Source organism: Gymnoscopelus microlampas, assembly GCF_963454915.1.
Source record: "Gymnoscopelus microlampas genome assembly, chromosome: 22".
NCBI lineage: Eukaryota > Metazoa > Chordata > Actinopteri > Myctophiformes > Myctophidae > Gymnoscopelus > Gymnoscopelus microlampas.
The window spans coordinates 35648980-35674710 of NC_139959.1; the positions used below are offsets into that span (position 1 = coordinate 35648980).

Here is a 25731-nt window from a genome sequence, read left to right on the forward strand (position 1 = left end):
TGTATGCAATATAGAGTAGGGGGTCCCTGCTTCATCTCTCTCTCAGCTACGGGGTCCTTGGCCTGAAAAGGTTGAAGACCCCTGCCCTAGTTGAATGTATAGCTGAAATGTATATACTCGCAAACATTGCTCTGGTTTCTTCTTACTCTTGATCCATAAATATGACTTTGTTTAATGGCTCTAGCTGTTTAGGGATAAGACTCAGTACTAAACTAGCACTGTGCACTCCTTGTGGAGCGCATATCTCCACCAGGCTGGGTTGCCCAGCCAGGGCTGTGTAAAGCCGTGGACTGCAGTCGTCAGGGCGATAGGGAGCTAGGGGGGTTGAGGGATGGCATTTCTATTACATACAGTGCAACGTTATTCTTGTGTGGTACCCCCTATGGGCAGAAGTGAAGGGAGGTGCGCTCTATGGTGCTTTTTGCAATAATTTTATTTGTGGTAGTTTTGGACAATCTGTAGGACTAGTGAGTCGGAACATAATTTCCGCCTCACAGCCTGGAGACATAAAAAGTCATAACACAATGGAATGTTCATCATCATAAATAACACCACTAAATACTGCTGGTGTGTTATTTCAAATGCTGTGAGACCACAAGCTGGTGATGAATGAAGTGGAGACATGATGGTGGTGAGAGTCATGAGAAGGATGAGTCTTTAGTAGAGCTTTGGTACAGTAATCATTCTCCAAAAGTATTTATATATAATGTTTGGTTGAGGTTATTGTAACAACGCGTCACATCGCGACTCCTTGTGAGCTTGTAGATCGTCTATTTTCAAATAGCCTATGTACACGTGTGGCCTATAGCACACATCACACCACTTTTTTCGCTAATCATTGTACAATGAAAATAACAGTTGTTCTCAAAGTAGGGAGACCCCCCTAGAACCCCGCCCCCCCAGCAAAATGAGTTAACATAGCATCACAATTATTTTAACAAATATTCTCTTCTCTCGTCCCTGGCACAAAATATTTTCAGATGGGGGTCCGCGGCCAAATACATCCTTGACATGAAAAAGTCCTTTCTTCATCCAAACTAGTAGATATTGCATGATATTCTTCTTCAGAGAAATTTTAGATGAGGAAGCAGGTAAACAGCAGAATCCTGCATAATCTGTAGAAATTAACCCCCATGCTAATTTGTATTCACACCAGACATGATAAAAAATAATCATGTCTGGCTTGAATATTGAATCACGTCACGTCCGGTGTGAAGAAAACCCATCTGGTGTTTACACTCTGTAGACTGTAGTGGCAGCAGTATACTGTACTGTATATAGGCACTGTGTAGGGCCTATATAGTGCCTACTGTCTAGTCTACACTGTAGGCAGCAGGCACTGACTGTTCTTGTTTTGCTTCAAGAGCACATGATTGATGGAATCAATTTTTAACTAGGGACCCCCCAAAATAATCATATTTGAACAAGCACTCGGAATTCTAGGGAGTTGAGGCATTACATTTAGTTTGACTCGGTTCAACACTCTGACAATCTGTCCTTATCTGTTTTACACTAGGCCTGCTCTTTCCTGCTGATACAGCGTATTAGATATGAAAATATGATCTTGCAGAAAGCACTCCTCTACTACTTTCTCTCATCACTCCACCTCTCCTCCTCTGTTTGGACTGAGCAAAAAAAGGGGGGGGGGGGTTAGTTTGCACCAGAAGGGTTCAAAATGTTTCCAGAAAATGAAACCAAACATCCAAGAGAGAGAGAGAGAGAGAGAGAGAGAGAGAGACACCCGGGGGCAAAACTCTTAAGCCACTCTGAAGAGAGCAGACAAGTGTGATTGATTTGGTTCCAGCGAGGAATTCATACAGTAACATGGTGTTTTTCATTTCATAGCTGGTTCTCATCTGGATTTGAACTGGATCAATATTGTTCCAAGGTCTAATGCATCGGCCTTCAACGTTTTTCAGGCCAAGGACCCCCTAGTTGAGAGAGAGATGAAGCAGGGACCCCCACTTCATATTGTATAAAATTGTGTTTCAGATTAAACTTTTTTTTTTTACTTGGTCTGTTTTTTTCCCCCTCTACACCTATACCTCTTTGCCAAAAATAGACGATCTACAAGCTCTACGAACTTAGATCTGCTATTTTTGGCTAAATTATCCACAGAAAACGGAAGCTAGGGTTCAAGTGGTTAATGTAAAAAAAAAAACATCATATCTTACAAAGATTTGGCGGCCCGTCTGTAGTAACTCTGAGGACCCCCTAGGGGTCCCGGACCCCCTGTTGAAGACCCCTGGTCTAATGCTAATTGCCTACTTGTTGTCAATTATTTGTACAAGCTCTCATTTTATTGGATCTTGTTTATTTGATACACTTATTTGTTTTAGCTCTGGCTCATTTGATTTTCCTATTTGTCTCATCTGTTTAAGAAAGTAGGTAGCTGATATATTGCACTTTTGACCTTAGCGCTATAGGTATACTCTTTTGCTTGTTTTAGAAGAGAATGTACTGAAGACTTCTGGTGATTAGTAGCTTTCTTGCCTACCTATGAATGCACTTATTGTAATGTAAGTCGCTTTGGATAAAAGCGTCTGCTAAATGACTGTAATGTCACACCAGGATACAAAGATCCAAAGCTACACAGAATATCTCGCTTTGTATCTTCGTAGCTGAAGTTGAAACCAGCTCAACGTATGTGTTAGCTGTCTTATATTTTGTAGCAGATCTACAAACGTCCAATCTTTGTATCTTCATGTCGCTGCATGGCTTCCATTGAATCTGAATGGTAGACTGTAGCTTTGTGTGTGTGTGTGTGTGTGTGTGTGTGTGTGTGTGTGTGCGTGTGCGTGTGCGTGTGCGTGCGTGCGTGCGTGCGTGCGTGCGTGCTTGCTTGCTTGCTTGCTTGCTTGTGTGCAATTGCTCCTTTTTGAGGAATCTACATTTACAAACAATAGAAAATGTAATGTTTTGTGTTTCTTCCTTCTTTCTGTTTGTAACTGTGTTAGCTCCACCCCCCACACCTCACACACACAAACACACACCTCACACACACCTCACACACCCCCCACACCTCACACACACAAACACACACCTCACACACCCCCCACCCCACCTCACCCCACCCCACCCCTCTCTATGAGAATGTCTGGTGCCCCGAAACAGAAGGAAGTGGTAAGGGGTAACTTCCTCCTCCTCACTGCAATGTTGAAATATATGGTTGTAGGAAACGGTTGCAAACCGTGTGTAGGGCCTGACGGTGTGTGTGAATTGCATTACGCTGTTTACAGTAAAACGAGTGATACATGAAACGTAAAATACCATGATGTCAGCAGGTCATTTTAGGGGCACGTCCATTTGGCACTTGGCGTTGTCAATTTTTCTTGAGGGCACAAAATATGTAACCATATTTTATCATAGAATATCAATGAAATATGTATATTATTTTAAATCAGGAAATAATTTGTTGGTATTTGCTAATTACCAAACAACCATTCATTCTCAGCCCTGCATTAAGAGTCAGGCCCATATGCACTGACTTTTGGGAGGGCAGCTAGGGGCCCTTTTGGGGCATGGCGTGCAGACGTGGCATGGCGTGTAGACAGACGTGATAGACTTAGACATGTTCTTAAAACCAAACTCCACACCCACATGCCTCAGAAACGCTGAACAAGCACCAATATGGCTGTTTCCTTCCTCTGCTGTAGATTATTAAGAGTGTCATATACTTATTGGCGATTGCTGATTAGTTCATTTTTTATGTGTGTGCCTTTTGAGTTGGCAACCATCATAGTGCACTATACCATTGGTTCTCAAAGTGGGGTCCGGGGACCCCCAGGGGTACTTGAGGGGGTTCCAGGGGGTACCCAGCAAAATGTGTTAATATAGCGTCACGATAATTATGACCTTTTATACTTTGGCTATTCAAAAATAGCAGATCTACAAGCTCATAGCGCGGCACTGAGTGCCGCGCTATGAGCTTGTAGATCTGCTATTTTTGAAAAATTGTGAAAATGTGTGCAAATCTTTGAATATATATATATTTTTAAGCGAACATTTGTTGCTCAAATCTTTGCTTCTGGGGGTCCCTGGAACAACATATTTGAGATGGGGGTCCGCGGCCAGATACATATCATTTTGGGGTCCTTTGAGAACCACTAATACCGTCCAATGCAAGGGCTAGGCTAGGATTCGAAATCAAAAGGAGCAAAAGTAACAGATCGACAAGCTCAAAACTCGAGCTTGTAGATCTGCTACTTTTGATGCTTTTGTGTGACACTGTAGCATGATCAAGTAGGACGTTAATTTACAAAAAAAGACAAAAAGTTAGAATATGGAGATAAGAGGTTTCTGCCCGACAACAGTGGTGTGTATGAATGTTGGGCCTCTTTTTGGTGATGCCGCCTGCCCACCATTTTGCCACATGCTTCCTGGCTTTGATCATTTGCAGGAATAACACAACCCTGTGATTTTATCAATTTAAGCAATGAGGATGAGGAAGTCCTCGATGGTGAACGGAAGGTCACTCAGGCACATGGCGTTGCAGCATTGGTACATCATCAAGATGAGTTCCATTAACCACTTAAAGGAGTAGTTCACCCAAAGAAATACTGTACTTATTTTCTGTAAATTACACACCCCATGAAGCATTGCAATCATGGAATTTTTTTAGTTTTTGTCGCATTCCTGAGACAATAATGTGATTACCGGCAGAAAGATGCTAATGTATCCGGTAGGAGACTCAAAGGAGACTCTTTGAGTCTCCTACCGGAGAGACCGCCAGTCATCAAATTATTGGCTTAGGAATGTGACAAAAACAAAAAAAATCTCCTTGAATTCAAGGCTTCATGGTGTGTGTAAATGATAGAAAATAAGTAATTTTTTGGGTGAACTATTCCTTTATAAGACCTGAGGCCGATTCTACAAATGCCTTCTAAATCAGTAGTAGACAATACTTTGATGACCGGTCAGTAGGAGACGGTCACTAATTATTGGTTTAGGAATGTGACAAAAACTAATTCAAGGCTTCATGGGGTGTGTAATTGATAGAAAAAAAATCATCAATGCATTTTTTTGGGTGAACTACTCCTTTAAAACGTTAATCCATTTACTTGTTTTGGATCCCCCCATCCCATGTTTTCTCATGTTGCTCTGGCATTAAATGTTTTTATGTGTGTGTTGTTGTGACACCACCAGAGTACACCTCATCATATAGGCCTATACCACAAACACCCTCTGCTTAACTCTGGACCACATAAACTATTTGATCACAAACGATGACACAGTCTACTCATAAACAGAGCATGCTGTAGGATAGACGATGCCAGTAGTCACACAAGGAAAGGCTTAGCACATCATCGTGTTCACACTGACAGCTGGATTTCTCAGACACATCAGATATTAACCCAATAATATCTGAGGCCCGATTCTACAAATGTCTTCTAAATCCTAAATCCAGTCTTCTGAAAAAACTATGTTTCTATGTCAGTGGTGCCCAAAGCTTTTCATGTCAAGGACCCCCAAAATGATTTGTATTTGGCCGCAGACCCCTATCTCAAAATATGTTGTTCAAGGAACCCCCAGAAGCAAAGATTTGAAAAATTCTCTTTAAAAGAATATATATGTTCAAAGATTTGCACACATTTTCATGATTTTTCAAAAATACCAGATCTGCAAGCTCGTAGCGCGGCACCGAGTGCCGCGCTACGAGCTTGCAGATCTGCTATTTTTGAAAAGCCAAAGTATAAAATAATGGTTTAAGTGGTTACACAGATGCGTTCCCGGTCTTAATGGGCTAAACGGAGCCAGTCTCTCAACTCCGCATCCAGCCTGAGAAAGACAGAAATCAGTTTATGAGAGAGAGAGAGCTGTGTGTGTACGCCAAGTTTATTTTTTATTGAAACAGGGCTATGGAGGCCGCAGCTGGTTCTTGGTGAGTGAGTGCAAGTTCACCACAATCTATTGGTGTCACCCTTAAGCATAGTCATATAAAATAAACTAATAGCCACTACACAGTGGGGGGAACTAATACTGTTTCACTTCCCTCTGGGGCTCATGCTGATTTTTGTTTTGCATGAGTTGTACTTCAAATAAATAATACACCGGATAGGACACTTATAACTTAAAAGGGCAAGACCACTTTGGTAGAGGTTTGGAAATTGATGATTCAAAATATGCTCCACAGCTCTCAAAGTCACTCTTTTAGCACATAAACGAACACAAACATAGTTGATTCAGACAATATAGAACATCACAAAACCCTGTACTGTTATTTTTTTTTAATACAAATGTTAACTTCCTGTTGATTTTACATTTTTTTCCCCTAATGAAAATAGCAAAGAAATACATAAAATCAATAGGAAGTTTACATGTTTATTAAAAAAAAAACAGTACTGGGTTTGGTGATGCTTTATATTGTATATTGTCTGAATCTACTTTGTTTGCGTTCATTTATGTGCACCAAGACTAACTTTGAGAGCTGTTTCACCATATAATGTAAGTCAATGAGGAGCATATTTTGAATTCTCAATTTCTTATCAATGGAGCAATTATTTTTGATTTCTTGTCCGCCTTTGGAGTTACATCATTGCAAGGTATAACTACACAACCCAAACCTCTACCAAAGTGGTCTTGTCCTTTAAATTTCAGTTGTATTTATTTTTCCAACACTGGATAAGTGAACTTGTTTATTAACCGTAAGCAAGGTGACCAGGACAACCTTCTTTCACCTTAGAAACATTAAGGTACGCTCGTCTTTATTCCATAATGATGCTGAAAAGCGGATTCATGGTTTTGTCGTCTGGACTATTGTAACACCTTATTTACTGGTCTTGCAAGCACAGTCAACATCTTTAAGCATCAACTGAAAACCCACCTTTTTTTTAACTTAGCTTTTAAATAGCATCTTATGAGATGTATTGCAGCACCTAGATGTTGCTGCTGTTTTGTTCTTGTTTTAATCTGTTTTTGCTGTATTGTACAGAACTTTGAGCTGCATTTCGATGTATGAAAAGTGCTAAATAAAACAAAGCTCACTATCATTATCATTAACCTTGACTCAGTTCAATAGTTGCTCTCAGGAGCGTAAGTCTGCCCCCCTACTCATAATAATTTGTTGAGGGGTTGTATGGATAGCCCTGTTATAAATATGGCAGTTCCATGCATGCTGTCTTTTGGCCTTTCTATTGGCTTTGTAGAGTAGAACTAGATTCTTCTGTTTTTTGGGGACAAGGATTTATTTGAATAACAATAGCGATGTATGTTGCAACATTATAGTAACAATGTTATGAAGTGCATGACAATAGCAAAGCCTGAGAATGACCCAACCCTCCCACCCAGGGCCCCCCTTCCATCAAGAACCCCCATGTCCTCCAGGGACCCGGGCCATCATTTGTATCCTCTGCACCCTCCTACAGCCCCCCTTCCATCAAGAATTCCATGTCCTCCAGGGACCCGGGCCATCATGTGTATCCTCGGCACCCCCCCCTATGTGTGTCTGCACTCAAACTCAGGTTCCACTGATCAACAGAGTGTAACATAGAGCAGTGGTTCTCAAGCTGTGGGCCAGGGGGGTCCCCATATGATTTTTTTTTTGGGGGGTGTCCCCAAATGACAGTGAAGTGACAATTTAAGGACTTTTAAGACTTTTTAATACCTAAAAAAAACAAAAACTGCACCAAAGTAATCAACAATCTATACTATAAAAACTGGTCAAACATTGGCCAAATTGTTAAATAATATAAGAAAGAGGCAAACATTGTGAAAATAGCAAATATACAAGTGAGCTTGTAGATCTGCAATTTTAACAATGTATCTGTGGAACCGAGTCAAACAAAATGTGGGGGTCGCACGGCACTCTTCATGTGAATAGATATTTTTCTACCAGTCATGTAGAAAAACAATTCAGTCCTTGACACGGGCGGGCGTGTGTGTGAGAGAGACGAGCATGAATAATTGTGTTGGTACGGCTGTCAGATAGATGTCAAATATCTCGAAAACACTAATATGTTCCGGTTCACTGCAATCTTTTTCCGGTTTTCGCCAGAATAGATAGTTTATCATGTTCTCTTCATGTATACATGCTCACCTCACCAATCAGAGAACATGAACAAATGCATTGCGCGTCTGAATTCAATTCTGAGGCTGATGTTTTGTCAATATGCAACACCTAATGGTGCATATACATGATTGTGCAAGGGTCACCGGTTTGAGGGGCTGAACATATGGTCACCCTATACCAGGGTTTTTCAACTGATTATGAACCAGGGACCACCACCCTGACTGAGAATCAACCTGAGGACCACTGTTGTGTTGGGAGGGGTGATATGGGGGAAAAGCTTGAAATTAAATAATGACTGTTAAGGGCTTAATTTCATTTGTTAATTTGAGGTGAATTAAATCAAGCCCTTAACAGTTATCATTTAACTGAGATGTGCTAGTGGTCCAGAGCAAAAAAACTCATGTTAACTGATTCATTGCAACTTAAGTATGACATATGCGATTGATTATGGGTACATTTCCTAATAATGGTGACTCAAACAGGCAATCCGGTACAGTTTCCCTTGAGATTCTAACTCCCATTTCTGTGGAAGTTCTTGACATCCGACTTCCCAGTAACTGACAACATTGACGCGTCATTATACGTCACCAGGTCATTTACTGCACGGTTTCTCAACCAGTGGTCGATAAAATACAAATCTTCACTGTCCTACATAACTAAATGCTTAATCAGGGACCACATGCAATACCGTCACGGACCACCAGTGGTCCACGGACCACCAGTGGTCCACGGACCACCAGTTGAAAACCCATGCCCTATACCCATACCTGAACGCTCACCTTCATAGGAAATTAATTACTATACGTGCATGTCAGTGGCTTCCCGTGCAAAAAAGGCCATAACAGTCAGTTAAAGGTGAGAATTTTATGCTGATATAACAACAGTAACATTAATCAGTTTCACTGACTAGGCATTATAAGGCATCTACAACACAAAAGTATGCTATGGCTATATTGTGTTACAGTACTTCACAATGATGAGCAAATAGTGGACTGGTTGAATAACCTTTCGGGCTGAGTGCAAAACGAGGTAGATAAGATAACAGTCACAGCTTCTATTGAGGGGGTAGATGGTAATGTTTATCAGCAAGGCAGTTGATTATTTCACAAGTTTGACACACAGTAGTGCAATTGTTATAGCTGGTGCTACTGGACTAAAACGGTGGGCTTAACGCATTGGTTCTCTAACCTTTTCAGGCCCTGACCCCCAAAATAATCATGTTTGACCCCCCCACCCTGACTAGCACTTGGAATTATAGGCATTACATTTAGTTTGTCTCAGTTCCACAGATAAATATTGTGAAAAGAGCAGATCTACAACCTCACAACGCCTCGCAATGTGAGGCGTTGTGAGCTTGTAGATCGGCGATTTTTGCCTCTTTCTTATATTATTTGACAATGTGGCCAATGTTTGACCAGTTTTCATAGTATAATTCAGGGGTCTTCAACAGGGGGTCCGGGACCCCTAGGGGGTCCTCAGGGTTACTACAGGGGTTCCGCCAAATCTTTGTGGGATATGATTTAGTTTTTTTACATTAACCACTTGAACCCTAGAATCCCTTTTCTGAGGGGAACATTAGCCGAAAATAGCAGATCTACAAGCTCTCAACGCCTCGCGCTGCGAGGTGTTGTGAGCTTGTAGATCGGCTATTTTTGGCAAAGAGGTATTAGGTGTAGAGGGGAAAAAAGAGCAGACCATATAAAAAAAAAAAGTTGAATCTGAAACACAATTTTATACAATATAGAGGGGGTCCCTGCTTCATCTCTCTCTCAGCTAGAGGGTCCTTGGCCTGAAAACGTTGAAGACCCCTGGTATAGTTTGTTGATCACTTTTCATGCAGTTAAGGTCTTATTATTTTCTTTCTTTTGAATTTAAAAAAAAAAGTTCTCTTCACTGTCATCTGGCTGGGGGGACCCCCCCCCCCCCCAGGTTTAGAACCACTGGCCTAATGAAATGGGTCAACTCACCACAAGAACAGCTTTGTTGCATTCATGTTATTATCAGTGCATCAGTCTATGTGGTTCTCCAAATAAAAGAGGAAGGAGGAGATGATGTGTGTTTGACGGTTAGAGCTTTAGCTTGTAGATTGGCTATTTTCACTATCCTATCCTCCTATCTTATATTAAAATTGGCTAATGGGAGGGTGGGGCCGGCAGGACTCAAGGGAGCGCGGTGCCCATCGTCGAGAACCGCTGATCCAACAGATATGTCCATATTTAGGCATGTATAGATAGATATTGTGGTGGCGGATTTTTTTTTAATTGCCAAATATATGTACTTTATTGTGTAGGCCTACTTGTGGGCCTTCCATTCAATCTCATTGAAGGTCTTAGTCAGCAAGCTTTCACAATACAATGTGCCAATTCTAACTCAACTACAGCCGTCAATCTAACAGCTGAGCTGACGTCTCCATGCGTACTCTCTCTCTGTCAGTGAATCAGTTCTTGTGTAACTGTTGTGTCCCGAACCTCTAGTATTTGAAATAGGCCATAAGTGATTAATTCACAATGCACTTGCACATTTTGTTCTTTTCCTTTCTAGAAATGTAGTGCAATCAAAAGTACAATATTTGTCTTTGAAATGTAGTGGAGTGAAAGTATATTCTCAAAGTGTTAAAAAATACTTAATACTAATACTAAAGCAGGGGTCTTCAACGTCACACACAAAGATTTGGCGGACCCCCTATAGTAGCTCCGGACCCCCTGTTGAAGACCCCTGTACTAAAGCAATTAATTCTCAAAAAGTGTACTTTGCAATACTCAAGTAAATGTACTTAGTTACTGTCCACCACTGCTTAACGTACTTACAATTGCAATTATAATAATTCACCAGTAAAAATGCTATTTTCAGCGAAAGCTTTCCCCACAATAAAAGAAAACGGAAAAGAGTGACACTAGTATAGATCCCTGAGGTACTCCGGTCAACCATACAGGGTTTTAAGTGGTTAAAGGAGCTGCTTTATTACAACTTTGCACAAGAACATTCAGAAATGCATCTCATTTGGAACTGATCAAGGACCAGCATGACTAAAAGTATTTCAAAGACTGCCCATTACCAGTGTTGCCATGTCTGCATATTATAAGCGTCTTTGGGCTTGTTTCTAAAGTGTAGTTGCAGTTATCTGGGCTTGTTTCTTTTATGATGTTGAAACCAGGGGTTCTCAAACATTTTCACGTCAAGGACCCCCAGATTAATATGTATTTGTCCACGGACCCCCTCGTCTGAAAATATTTTGTGCCATGGACCCCCCATACAAGATTTGTATTGTTAAAATGTTTCAAAACTATTCCGCACGCTTTTTTCCTCAAGATATATTATGTATTTTGAAAATAGCAGATCTACAAGCTCACAGCGTGTCGCGATGCGACACGCTGTGAGCTTGTAGATTGGCTATTTTCAAATAGCTGTAGCCTATTAGTCGCTTGTTTTCATGGACCTGGTTGCTTAATAATTTCTCTCGCAAAATCTGGAAGCACTGTTCAGGAATACATCTCATTTGGAAGTTGAAGGACCAGCAGCGTGACTAAAGGTATTTCAAAGAGAGAGGCTCATTACTGGGACGTTCTGCTCTGAACCCGGTTCACTTCTCTGGGTCAATTAGACACGGTTGCCAAAAGGCCGCGTTGACGGGCCTCTCCCTGCAGGGGTGCTCCACAGGGGGGAGAACTTAATTTCCCATTGGAAAATTTAACGCATGTTGTTGTACAGCAGTGTGGTTCTCAAACTTTTTTTTGTGTCAAGGTCAGGAGGACCCCTACATTGATATGTATTTGGCCCACGGAGCGGACCCCCCCCCCATCTGAAAATGTTATGTGTGCCAAAGAACCCCCAGAAGAGAAGATTTATGTAAAAAATAACAAATTATTCAAACATTTCCAAACGTTTTCGGTATTTTTCAAAAAATCTAAAAAATGTCAGATGTACAGTACAAGCTCGCAGTGTGGCACTTTTTGAGAACCAATGTTGTACAGTACAACAAGGTTCAAATACATAATCATGTTATGCTAGTATGTTAGTGCTGTGACTTAGACTTCGAAAGAAAAATGCAATATGATATATATGAATGTATATTGCTGAATATTGCCAGAGCATTGCCCTTATTTGTACCATAGCAGAGGATGTAACTGTTTATTTTTAATAACTTCTATTGTACTCATAGTGAATGCAATCGTAAATAAGAACCTGGAAATGTTTTATTTGTAAAATGTTGGCAGCACTTGTTTCAAAGCCTGGAAGTCCTCACAAAGCCCAGGCCCGCTAATACCAGTCCCATGCAATGGATTATGGAAATACTGTACCATCGTCATAATTACGCCAACCACAGACATTTTCATGAAGGAAAATGTGCCATGAAAAGTTGCCTTTTCCATTTATCCTAGCAAATCATGCTCCTAATTGTCTTCAAAAGATGAACTATGTGTTACAGTACAGTATATGACTTTTAAGAGTACACATGGAATTCATGACTCTCAGCCCCATTAATGGAAGCCAGACAAAAACCTAAGTGGCCAAAGTGCAGAACATAAACCTTTACATAAACATCTTAAACAGCTCAGACTACGTATCAATTAGGGCAGTAGTCTTCAACAGGGGGTCCGGGACCCCTAGGGGGTCCTCAGAGTTACTACAGGGGGACCGCCAAATCTTTGTGTGATATGATTTTCTTTTTATACCTTAACCACTAGAACCCTAGCATACCTTTTTCTGTGGAGAACTTTAGCCAAAAATAGCAGATCTACAAGTAGATCGGCTATTTTTGGCAAAGAGGTATAGGTGTAAGGGGAAAAAATAGCAGACTAAATTAAAAAAGAAAACTTTAATCTGAAACACAATTTTACACAATATAGAGGGGGTCGCTGCTTCATCTCTCTCTCAGCTAGCGGGTCCTTGGCCTGAAAACGTTGAAGACCCCTGAATTAGGGCGATTTGACTTCAGGGGTCAGCGGCGGCCTAAAGGTCAGAGGAGCGAGTTTGTAACCGAAAGCTTCCCGGTTCGGTTCCCATGACCAACAGAAACAAGTCTGGATGGGAAGTGAATGGTCACCGTTCCCTTGAGCAAGGCACTGAACCCCCCAAACTGCTCCAGTGGAGCGGCTCAGTGGTCAACAGTATAAGACTGTGGTTGTACTGGTCAGCTCCCAGTTCAACAGTATTAGACTGTGGTTGTACTGGTCCGCTCCCAGTTCAACAGTATCAGACTGTGGTTGTACTGGTCAGCTCCCAGTTCAACAGTATTAGACTGTGGTTGTACTGGTCAGCTCCCAGTTCAACAGTATTAGACTGAGGTTGTACTGGTCAGCTCCCAGTTCAACAGTATTAGACTGAGGTTGTACTGGTCAGCTCCCAGTTCAACAGTATTAGACTGAGGTTGTACTGGTCAGCTCCCAGTTCAACAGTATTAGACTGTGGTTGTACTGGTCAGCTCCCAGTTCAACAGTATTAGACTGAAGTTGTACTGGTCAGCTCCCAGTTCAACAGTATTAGACTGAGGTTGTACTGGTCAGCTCCCAGTTCAACAGTATTAGACTGTGGTTGTACTGGTCAGCTCCCAGTTCAACAGTATTAGACTGAGGTTGTACTGGTCAGCTCCCAGTTCAACAGTATCAACACTGTTCACAATGGTATACAATGTTAGTAGGGGGTCCCTGCTTCATCTCTCTCGTTGAAGACCCCTGGTCTACAGAAGCGGTTCTCAAACCTTTTCACGTCAAGGACCCCCAAATTGAAACGTATTAGCCTGCGGACCCCCATTTGAAAAGATATGCCAAGGACAAGATTTTTACGGCTCTAGCAGTGATTCTCAACCATTTTAATTTCAAGGACCCCCAGTTTGATGGCATTTCTATCTCTGGGACCCCAATTTATATTCTAGAATAAATGTTAATTTAACTCTGAGAGTGTACAAATGGAACCAATTTGTACACACTCAGAGTTACAGACCCATAAGGGTCCATTCGGTTCCATTTGTACACTATGAGTTACAGACCCATAAGGGTCCATTTGGTTCCTAACTATCTATCATTTAGCTGGGGACCCCCTGGAACTCCCTCAAGGACCCCTGGGGGTCCCCGTTCCCCACTTTGAGAACCTCTGCTCTGCAGTACAGGGTACAGGTCTGCTGACAGCGATGAAAACATGTTGTGATGCAGTCGTGTTGTGAAATGGGAGTTCTGTCTGTGACACTATAACTGTAATGAAAACAGCTGTTACTCTGTCCCACTGATGTCAGGCATTGAACATTCCAAGCATAATTATGTCAGAAGTATCTCTGAACAGGCCAGTTACTTCTACATTGTGTTTTCAAACTTAAAAAGAACACCATGCACAGCCAGACACTGAATTAACTTGGCCCAATGTCCCCTGTTGTTTTGGAGACGTGCTTCAGTAATTGAGTAATTTATTTCCCAGTGGGTTTTACTGCCATATTATCAGAAATGTTCTGTGAAAATGGTCCTCACACGCCTGCATGAAGGGCATGTCGCTGCATGCAGTGCATTAAAAAGCTGTCAGTGTTGCCAGAATGTCAGAGAGAAAGAAGCAACCAGGCCTATGAAAACAAGCCCAAAAGAAGCGACTATTATAGACCACATGAGCACTACCTACTGTATTACATTGGCTATTTGAATGCGACACGTTGTGAGCTTGTAGATCTGCTATTCATGTCTTCAAAACATCATTGGTTAAAAAGAGATCCATATCTTTGAAACATTTTAACCACACAAATCTTGTATGGGACGTCCCTGGCTGGCACAAACTCTTCTCAGATAAGGGTTCACGGACTTATTGATTTTGGGGGTCCTTGACATGAAAATGTTTGAGAACCACATTAAACAACATTTAGGGAGCTGGAAGCTCAAATAAGCAACTACACTGAAACAAGCCCCAAAAAAACAACAACCCACAACTACCAATATTTACAAGCATAAAAACCAGCCCAAAGTCGCTTATAATAAGCAGACATGGCTTTTTATTGATTGATTGAATACTTTATTAGTCATAAATGTAAACAGCACATGGTACAGTCAGACATTAAGGCTAAAAGGATAACACAAAAAGGTTCTGTGGACATGGCAACACTGGCAGACAGTCTTATATTCATTTCCACCGTGTCAGTGGTGGAAAAAAGTACTAATTTTGTTCTCAATTAAAAGCATCAATACTGCTACTGTATGTAGAAATACTCCATTACAAGTAAAAGTCCGGAATTAAAAATTGACTTGAGTAAAAGAACAAAAGTATTGGCATCAAAATATACCAGAAGTAAAAGTACTCATTATGGAGAATTTCATGTTTTCAAATGTATACCTTTTGAAAATAGCAGATCTACAAGCTCACAATGCGTCGCATCGCGACGCATTGTGAGCTTGTAGATCTGCTATTTTCAAATGGCCGAAATGTATATAGAACTGAAGTGGTTAATGTATGTTTTGTAATAATAATCAAAATCTTCAACGTAACTAGTAACTAAAGATTTCAAATAATTGTAGTGGAGTAAAAGTACAATATGTGTCTCCGAGATGTAGTGGAGTAGAAGTAAAAGTATTTAGAAATTGGAAATACTCAAGTAAAGTGCAAATACCTCAAAATTGTGCTTAAGTACAGTACTTAAGTAAATGCACTCAGTTACTCTCCACCACTGTTCAGTGTTGACTACTCTACTCTACTGTGCTGCACCTAAAGTTAGCTGAGGTTTAAATACGTGAGTACTTCATTACTACAGTGGAGTACTATAAGCGTACCTTGACCATCTCAAACAGCAGGCCAAACCCATATGAGATTCATGTGGTTTCTGACTCACTCTCTGGTCTACTTTTAGACCATGACCCGCCCATGTTGCCGAGACACACAGCAGCTAGGGCCACATATTGACTAACAACGCCCTTTATATCAAATTAGAGTTGTAATGGCCACCGACTAACAGAGGCCCCTTTACCACATGTTAATAATAATAAAACTGAATACATAACTAATGCTGAATACTAATACTAAAACAAGCTTTGTTTTGTTTCCACCCCAGTATTAGTCTATTGTGCTATCTGTAGCTGTCTGTCTGTCTGTCTGTCTGTCTGTCTGTCTGTCTGTCTGTCTGTCTGTCTGTCTGTCTGTATAGTGTCTATATAGCTATCCACAGTTGTCTGCCTGTCTGTCTGCCTGCCTGCCTGCCTGCCTGTCTGTCTGTCTGTCTGTCTGTCTGTCTGTCTGTCTGTCTGTCAGGCTGTCAGTCTGTCTCTTTATTTGAAGTCCCCAAGTAATGTACTGTTCAGAATTTAAATAAGATGAAAATAGGAGGTTTCTTCTTTTTTTTTAAAGTATCATTATTCAATACAGTTTGGACTTCACTGTGTCATGTATTTTAATGTACAGTACAGTTGAATCAAATCAAATCAACTCTTATCTAGATCCTTTAAAAAGGAATACTTTGTCAGCACAATCAACAACGTAATCTAAACATCAAACCAAAGCAAAACCATAAAGAGTCGATTATCAAGAAATTAAAACTCACTGTATTGTTTTTTGTTACATAAGATACTACGAAAGAGCTGCCTTGCGGGTGTCAACCATCAACAGAATGCATAGCCATCAGTAACAGAAATATACAACTCACCTTTGACAACTTTTTTAAATCCTTTTTTTCTCCTCCGGGGTCAGTTTGAAGATGACAGGAGGATCACGAACATGAATCCCCTGTTTAGTAAAAGTTGATAATCCCAAGAAAAGAAAACTTTGACCGACACCAAACAGACACCCTGACATGCGTCGTTCGTTGCGATACAGTATGAGTGTTGATTTGGATTGTAGCATCTGATCTGGCTCACTGGCTCAGTGACTGTTAACTTAGTTTCCTGCTCAATGCGGAAGTTCAGGTCCAGACCTGTCAGTGCATTCCAACACACAGAGGCTCAAACACACAACTTTCACAACAGTCTTGTCTGGGCAGCGCTATGGCTGGGGCTGCATGGAGCAACAACCAGCCTTTATCACTTTATTATCAGCCCTGCTTATCTGACCCGTAAACTTGCTTAACCCATTGAGACCTCCAGGCCGGTTCTACAGTTTACAGTTTAGGCATTTAATCCAGAGCTAGATAAGGTTCTACGAATGTCTTCTAACCCAATAGTTTCTTTCCACCTTTTCACTGTAGAGGACTCCTAATAGGTTCACTTGTTGGGGTGTGTGTGTGTGTGTGTGTGTGTGTGTGTGTGTGTGTGTGTGTGTGTGTGTGTGTGTGTGTGTGTGTGTGTGTGTGTGTGTGTGTGTGTGTGTGTGTGTGTGTGTGTGGGTGGGTGGGTGGGTGGGGGGGGGGGGGGGGGGGGTTAGTCAGTCCCTCCTGCCCTCCTGCTGTAACTGACTGACAGTGTGACTTGAGTTCTTGGCCATGAGCTTTGGCAATGTAAACGTATGTTTTCTCATGCCAATAAAGCCCATTGAATTGAGTTCTAGTTGTCCTAGTCTACTTTTCTTTGTGGGGGGAGGGGGGGGGGGGCACTACAGAATCCCAAACCTATAACCAGTGGTGGAAAGTAACTAAGTACAGGCATGCAAACAGCCCCGAGGTGAAAAAGGTGACAACATGTCGTTTTTTTTTTCGGGTCAGGTGTCACACAATTGCCCTATTTGGGTTCAAAAAGGTGACTGTAGCTTAAAAGTGACACTTTTGCATGTCTGTAAGTAGATTTACTTAAGTACTGTACTTAAGTACAATTTTGATATATTTTACTTTACTTGAGTATTTCCAACTTCCAATAGGTTTACTTCTACTCCACTACATCTCGGAGAAAAATATTGTACTTTTACTCCACTACAATTATTAGTAGTCAGTCACTAGTTACTTTGTAGATTTAGATTATTATTAAAACAACATACATTAACCACTTCAGCCCTATATACATTTCAGCCATTTGAAAATAGCAGATCTACAAGCACACAATGCGTCGTGATGCGACGCATTGTGAGCTTGTAGATCTGCTATTTTCAAAGGATTCTCATACATTTGAAAACTTGTGAAATGGGACATTCTGCATAATGAGTACTTTCTACTTTTGGTACTTTAAGTACATTTTGATACCAATACTTTTGTACTTTTACTCAAGTAAATTTTGAATTCCGGACTTTTACCTGTAACAGAGTATTTCTACATTGCAGTATTGGTACTGTTACTTAAGTAAAAAAAAATGTAAGTACTTTTTCGATCACTGCCTATAACTAGGTGATGCACTGCAACAGTTTCAAATGAGCCACAGACACGATGCATTCAAATAAAAACAAAAACAGCTGAGCTGTCATGTTTGCCTTAATGCTGTGACTTCAATAAGTTCAGAATATAGTGATTGGTAACAACCAGTAAAGAAGATGATGATGAGATCACTGCAGTAGCCTACTTAATGTTTTCTATGGGGGACAGTATATGGATTCAGTGACGAGGAAGGAACGAGTGGCGCTGAATCAGCAAGAGGAATGTGAATATCTGTGTTAATAATTCACCTCGCTGAAAGTGATTTATGGCAGCGGGCCTTTGGTGGAGGGGAGGTAATGCAGCACGTCAGAGCTGAGCTTTGCATAGTGAAGGATACCAGACTAACAGCTGGCCTGGACCACAACACTATATATGCTATGTCCTCTGGATAGTATAGAAGCAAGCAGTAGAGAAACAACATGCGTCCTCTGTAAAGTCCTGATGGATTTATAGGTCTGCTTATGAGTAGCTACAGTAAAACTACTTATCTGAATATATGAAACTACTTTTGATTAAGCCTTAAGCCCATGACCAGTGTTGGAAAACGTATACTCACATCTTTTACTTAAGTAAAAGTATCAATTCTGCAAAATAAAAATACTCTGCAAGTAAAAGTCCGGAATTCAAAATTGACTTGAGTAAAAGTACAAAAGTATTGGTATCAAAAGTAGAAAGTACTCATTGTGCAGAATGTCCCATTTCAAGTTTTCAAATGCATACAAATATTTTGAAAATAGCATTGCGATGCATTGTATATAGGGCTGAAATGTATATAGGGCTGAAGTGGTTAATGTATGTTTTGGAATTATAGGAGTTGAGGCATTACATTTTGTTTGACTAGGTTCCACATATAAATATTGTGAAAATACCAGATCTACAAGCTCACAATGCCTCGCCTTAGTAAGTAAGTAAGTAAGTACATTTTATTTATAAAGCACCTTTCGAAACAAAGTTACAAAGTGCTGTACAGTGGCAAGCAATAAAACAATCAAGTAAAACAAGTTACAACAAGGCACATGAGAGCAATAGCACAACAAGAAGTCAAAAAACTAAACGAAAACATTGACCTACACAGGTGGGATAGGTAAGAACTTCATAAGACAAAATGCTTCCGAAACAAATGTGTTTTTAACAAGTTCTTAAAACCGTCAACTGACTCAGCCTTACAAGGCGTTGTGAGATCGATCGATCAAATTTGAATAAATGATTTGGGCAATGACTTTTGATGCAGTGATGCTCTTTTTTTATTTTCATTTTTTTAAGGTCTTAAAAGTCCTTAAATTGTAATTTTACCCCCTCCCCCCAAAAAAAAAATCACGTGGGGACCCACCTTGGGGTTCCGACCCACAGGTTGAGAACCACTGCGCTAGTAGATAACAGACAGCGACATGACTCAGACCTGCAGAGAACATTAAGGTTAATCATTAGATAAAGTGGGAGTATTATGATGTGTGACAAGAAACAATATTTAATTTAAGTTATAAAGTGCACATTTTCTCTCTGTCCTTTGATCCCAATCCCTTTTGCAATATATTTTGACATGTCTTCTTGGTTGAGATGAATGAATGTTGCTCTGCTGCTGCAATCTATAGGGGGGGGCTGACCGCTGACGAGAGATCTCAGACAGTGTGGGGGGGGGGCCTCCCAGGTTGAATCAAGGAGAAATGCAAATAAATAGAGCTATCTGTGTGTCTGCAGGGTCCGATAAGACCCGGGGGCTATTCATAGCCTGACAGCTTGACTTTACCGTACAGCTTCCCAAGAAGCCAAACTGACCTTGTATTTGCACCAAATGTCTCAGGATATTCCTGCACTGCTTGTAAACTAAAGGGATAAAAAAGCAGCAGAATGATAAAAAAATAGAAAATGTGCTCCTCGGAGCACAAGTCTCCGCCAGCAGACCCACATTGGTGAGGATTTTTGGTAAGGAATTTATTCCAAGATTGGAACTTTTCTGCTAATATCTCCTGACTAAATGTTAGCTTGGCTGATGGCACTGATGTCACTTTGAAACATGCAATGCAATGTTTCGAAGCGGAGACAAAAATAGTGATTTCTGTTTTTACTTCAAACTGCCAAGACTTTGTATTGATTGATTGAATTCATTGAATACTGTATTGGTCAGAAATGTAAACAGTACGCCAGGGGTCTTCAACAGGGGGTCCGTGACCCCTAGGGGGTCCTCAGAGTTACTACAGGGGGTCCGCCAAATCTTTGTGTGATATGATTATTTGTTTTTACCTTAACCACTTGAACCCTAGCATCCCTTTTCTGAGGAGAACTCTAGCCAAAAATAGCAGATCTACAAGCTCACAACGCCTCGCGCTGCGAGGCGTTGTGAGCTTGTAGATCGGCTATTTTTGGAGGTGTATAGGTGTAGAGGGAATAAATAACAGTAAAAAAAACAAGTTTAATCTGAAACACAATTGTAGGCCTACACAATATAGAGGGGGGTCCCTGTCTCAGCTAGGGGGTCCTTGGGCTGAAAACCCCAGCAGTATACGCAGTAGAGTCAGACATTAAAGCTAAAAGGATAACAAAAAAAAGTCCTGGGGACTTGTTTTCCATTGTGGTCCATAGTGCTTGTCAGGGTGGGGGGTCCCCAGTTCAAATATGATTATTTTTGGGGGTCCCCCTGTTCAATTATGATTAGCTTGGGGGGTCACAGCCTTACAAGGTGATATCCCCCCCAAGCCTCTCCTTGCTGGGTTCCAATAGGAAAAGCAGAGCAGACCACCCTCCTCTCTCTGTGGCAACAAGCTGTCAACATGCAGAACAGTCCAACTCCAGGCCAGGGGGAGGAGCCAGAGAACCTTCCTTGAGTGAGTCCAAGCTCATTTCAGGAGACGTGATGTATTAAATAAACACTTCTAGAAAGAATCATTTACTCCTCCAGAGGTTGACTAACAGATGGACGCCATATAGGCTCTGCTCCATTTGAAGTGCCAAGGATGTATCAAAGCACGTGGTTCTCAACCTGTGGGTCGGGATCCCCCAGGGGGGTCCCCACAAGATTCAAAAAAGAAAGAAAGAAAGAAAAGAAAATAGACAATTTCTGCATCAAAAGTAATCAACAAACTATACAATAAAAACTGGTCAAACATTGACAAAAGTGTCAAATAATATAAGAAAGAGGCCAACATTTTGAAAATAGCCGATCTACAAGCTCACAATGCCTCACAGTATTTATCTGTGGAACCGAGTCAAACCAAAGGTAATGCCTCAACTCCTACAATTCCGGGTGGGGGGTCCCCAGTTCAAATATGATTATTTTGGGGGGGTCGTAGCCTGAAAAGGTTGAGAACCACTGCATTAAAGGGCCATACAGGGCGTGGTCTGGTATGTTTAGCCCAGCATTGACAATGCCTGCAAACCATATTTATTGATGTTTAGTCAAGATTGACTCGCAGCGCGAGATGTTGTGAGCTTGTAGATCTATATTTGGCCTTAAGTTCTCTTCCAGCAGTGCTAGGGTTCAAGTGGTTAATGTAAAAAGAATAAATATCACACAATGACACTGTCTCTCTCCCCAAAATGCATACTGTAATTGTGACTTTTTTGGACGAACATCCCGAAGAAGTCATGAAAACGGTGACTGGAAGGGGACATACCCTTCCAGTCAAACTGTGCCTTTTGCACACAAAGATTTGGCCGGCCCCCCCAAGGGTCCCCGGCCCCCTGTTGAAGACCCCTGTCTTAAACCATCTGTGAGCCACCTCACTCACACCCTCTCAAAGCCTTTCCTGAGCTTTCTTGTACTGTAGACGGAAAAGAAAATGGGGTGATAATGACAATACCAGAGAGAACCTGGCAACACAATAAGGTGTCTGTTAAAAGGTAATAGAGTACATGTGAGTACATGTGCGTCAGAATGATGTCAAACGTATAACGCACTGTCTGGAGGGTTCTGGTGCCCTCTGTTGAGAGGTGATACTTACTGTAGCCTATTACTGTAACTTTACATCAGTGGTGGAATAGGTACTCACATTTTGTACTTAAGTAAAAGTATCAATACCCTATTGTAGAAATAGTCTGTTACAACTTGTAACTTACAAGTACTGTACAAGTTTGCTGTTCAAAATTTACTTGAGCAAAAGTACAAAAGTATTGGCATCAAAATATACTTAAAGTACCAAAAGTAAAAGTACTCATTATGCAGAACAGCCGATCTACAAGCTCACTACGCGCCGCGAGTGATCGTAGATCGGCTATTTTCAAATAGCCAAAATATACAGAGAGCTTAAGTGGATAATGTATGTTTAGTAATGAAAATCTAAATCTACAAAGTAACTAAAGTTTTCAAATAATTGTAGTGGAGTAAAAGCACAATATTTTCCTCAGAGATGTAGTGGAGTAGAAGTAAAAGTTTTGGAAATACTCCAAAAGTAAAAAATACCTCAAAATTGTACAGTACTTGAGTAAATGTACTTAGTTAATTTACACCACTGTGTAACTCTACATGTGCTCTGCACAACAGAACGTAGTGGGAGGTGGTGACGTGATATAAAGTCTCTGCCACCACCAGGATTTATTGTTTCCTCTCCAGATAAAATAAAAAGGGCAACAATTATCTTCATGAATCAATGGTTACTGTCACAATAATTATCAATCATGCAGGTTTTCATCAGCTATCATCAATTTGAGGTCTGTGAGCATCCCTCACTCTTGTTCACTTGGGTAAAATCTCTTCTCTATGCACGGTACAATCCATGCAGTGTTTAGTTTTTTGAACAAAATTCCATTTAGTTTTAGTCATATTTTAGTCATCTGAAATGTTTTAATTTTTGTCTAGTTTTAGTGGACTAAATATCATAAGATTATAGTCGACTAAATCTACAGTTGATTTAGTCGACTAAAATGTATTTTGGCGGTGCCTTGATGGTGTCGTAATGGCTGATTTTACACTTTTTCACAACACGTTGCGCTGCGACGCGTTGTGAGCTTGTAGATCTGCTATTTTCAGAGCGCAACACCCGAATGCAACCAAACATAAAATGACTTGTCTTTTAGTTCTACTGGATCTCTTCTCCACTAGTCCCTCACTAACATTTTCATCTAGTTTTTATTTGTTGACAAAATTGTCAATATATTTAGTTTTAGTTTTAGTCATCGTAGCTTAGTTGTTATTTAGTTTTCGTCAGTGAAAAAAGGTAGTCGACAAACATTTTTCGTCGTGGTTTTTAGTCGACGAAATCAACACGGAATCCACGAGCTTAGCCTTTTTCGTAGATTGGCTATTTTTGGCAAAGAGATTTGGTGTAGAGTAGACAGACAAAAAAGCGGGCCAAGACGACAAGTTACAGAAACAACTCAGGTCCAGTTTACCAAGTCCTAGAGGGTTTAAATGGTTAACAACCTGTATTATAGTAAATGTATGAGCTGTTTGAACTTGTAATCTTGTGATCTGAGTAGTAAATGGTTTAGTTTTTTTGTTTTGGTCTCAGGAGTTAACCCTTTCTGAGCGGAATTTCCGGCGTAAAATGGGAAAAAATAAATAATGAAATTAGATACCAATGATGTAAACTACACATAATTGAAGAATAGGGTTTAACCTGCAAGTGACACTTTAAGTGCAGCTTTGAAATAATCACACAATAGTTTACATTAGAAAGTTACCAAATTACAAAGACAAACATTCAGTCATACGAATTGAGGACTATAATCCAAGCTGGACGTAAGCCAATTGGGAAAGCATCCCCTTCGGCATTGGTTCTCAAAGTGGGGACCCCCAGGGGTCCTTGGGGGGGTTCCAGGGGGTCCCCAGCAAAAGTAGTTAACATAGTATCGCAATCATCTTAACCACGTGATCCATTTATACGTTGGTTATACAAAAATAGCAGATGTACAAGCTCACAGTTGGCACTGATCGTGCCGTGCTGTGAGTTTGTACATCTGCTATTTTTTTTTAACCTGCTATGTTTGGAAGATTTTGAATAATTTAGCATTTTTTGGCACAAATCTCCTCTTCTAGGGGTCCTTGAAGTTTGAGAACTACTGCCCTAGGGGTTATCTCTACAACCATCATGGGCTTAAACTATATACGTTGCAAATAGGTGTCTTAATTCTCTCTGTCAGACAGGGTGCTTGACGTTGACCAGAGTAACAGGATTGACCCCGGGTTCGAGGACCAGCAGCTGTCTCAACATTCAGGATGACCCCAAACGAAAACCTACTGACACTGCAGGCCCACTGGCCATTAAGGCATGGGTCTTCAACAGGGGGTCCTCAGAGTTACTACAGGGATTACACCAAATATTTGTGTGACAGGATTTTTTTTTTTTTTTTTTTTTAATTAACCACTTGAACCCTATAGCATCCCTATTCTGAGGAGAACTTTATAGCAAAAAAAAACAGATCTACAAGCTTGTAGATCGGCTATTATTCGGCAAAGAGGTTTAGTGTAGAGGGAAAAAAGAGCAGACCAAGTACACGTTTTCTAAGTATTTAGGGTTTAACTGTCTGAAAATACACATCAACATGAATCCAACACAGTGATACTACTGTCAAACAAGTCTATGAAGCTATCTATGAAATCTATGAAAAAGTTTAATATGAAATACAATACTGTGTGTGTGTGTGTGTGTGTGTGTGTGTGTGTGTGTGTGTGTGTGTGTGTGTGTGTGTGTGTGTGTGTGTGTGTGTGTGTGGGGGGGGGGGGGGGGGGTGGGGGGGTCCCTGCTTCATCTCTCTGACAGCTGTAAGGGGTCCTTGGACTGAGAAACGTTAAGACCCCCTCTTCCATAAGGTCATAAAAGTGTCAACACCGGGCAAAATGAAATGTGCCGGTCATCAATAAAAATTGACATATGCCGAATGAATGCATTCTGCCTTCATATACCTGCTCACTGCCCTGATTTAATGTACCATGACAAATTGGATAACTGCAGCATGGTTTTGGCACAATGCCCAGATAGTATTTCCATTGGTTTTTTTTTGTATTTATATACATCCATGGGAATAAGTGGGGGAGCTGCTAATCCCTTTCAAAAAAATGTTTTTTCATTCTTATTTTTATCCAGAAATAATACAACATTATTGTTGCCACTACAGAGGAGTTAGTTGGGCCATTCCTTCCTGAGCAAGCACTGGCAATGGTGTAAAGTAACTACAGTAAGTACATATTTGTAAAATCTTTAGGCATTTTTACTTTACTGGAGTATTTCCAAATTTCTGTACTTTTACTTCTACTCCACTACATCTCAGAGGCAAATATTATACTTACTTACTCCACTTTTTTTTTTGACAACTTTAGTTACTAGTTACTTTGTAGATTTTGATTATTATTACAAAACATACATTAACCACTTCAGCCCTATATACATTTCGTCCATTTGAAAATAGCCGATCTACAAGCTCACAATGCGTTGCATCGCGACGCATTGTGAGCTTGTAGATCTGCTATTTTCAAAAGATTTTTATACATTTGAAAACTTGTGAAGTGGGACATTCTGCATAATGAGTATATTTGGTACTTTAAGCACATTTAGAT

At 40.7% G+C, this 25731-nt stretch overlaps 1 protein-coding gene across 1 annotated transcript in view; it reads right to left on the minus strand.

The window, feature by feature from the left end:
• apbb1ip (amyloid beta (A4) precursor protein-binding, family B, member 1 interacting protein) overlaps nucleotides 1-16799 on the minus strand; it is a 50181-nt gene extending 33382 nt beyond the window's left edge. Inside the window, exon 1 of the mRNA XM_084049051.1 lies at nucleotides 16614-16799. The gene's annotated coding sequence lies outside the window, so the exon portion shown is untranslated. The remainder of the gene's footprint in view (nucleotides 1-16613) is intronic.
• Between the last annotated feature and the right edge of the window lie 8932 nt (nucleotides 16800-25731).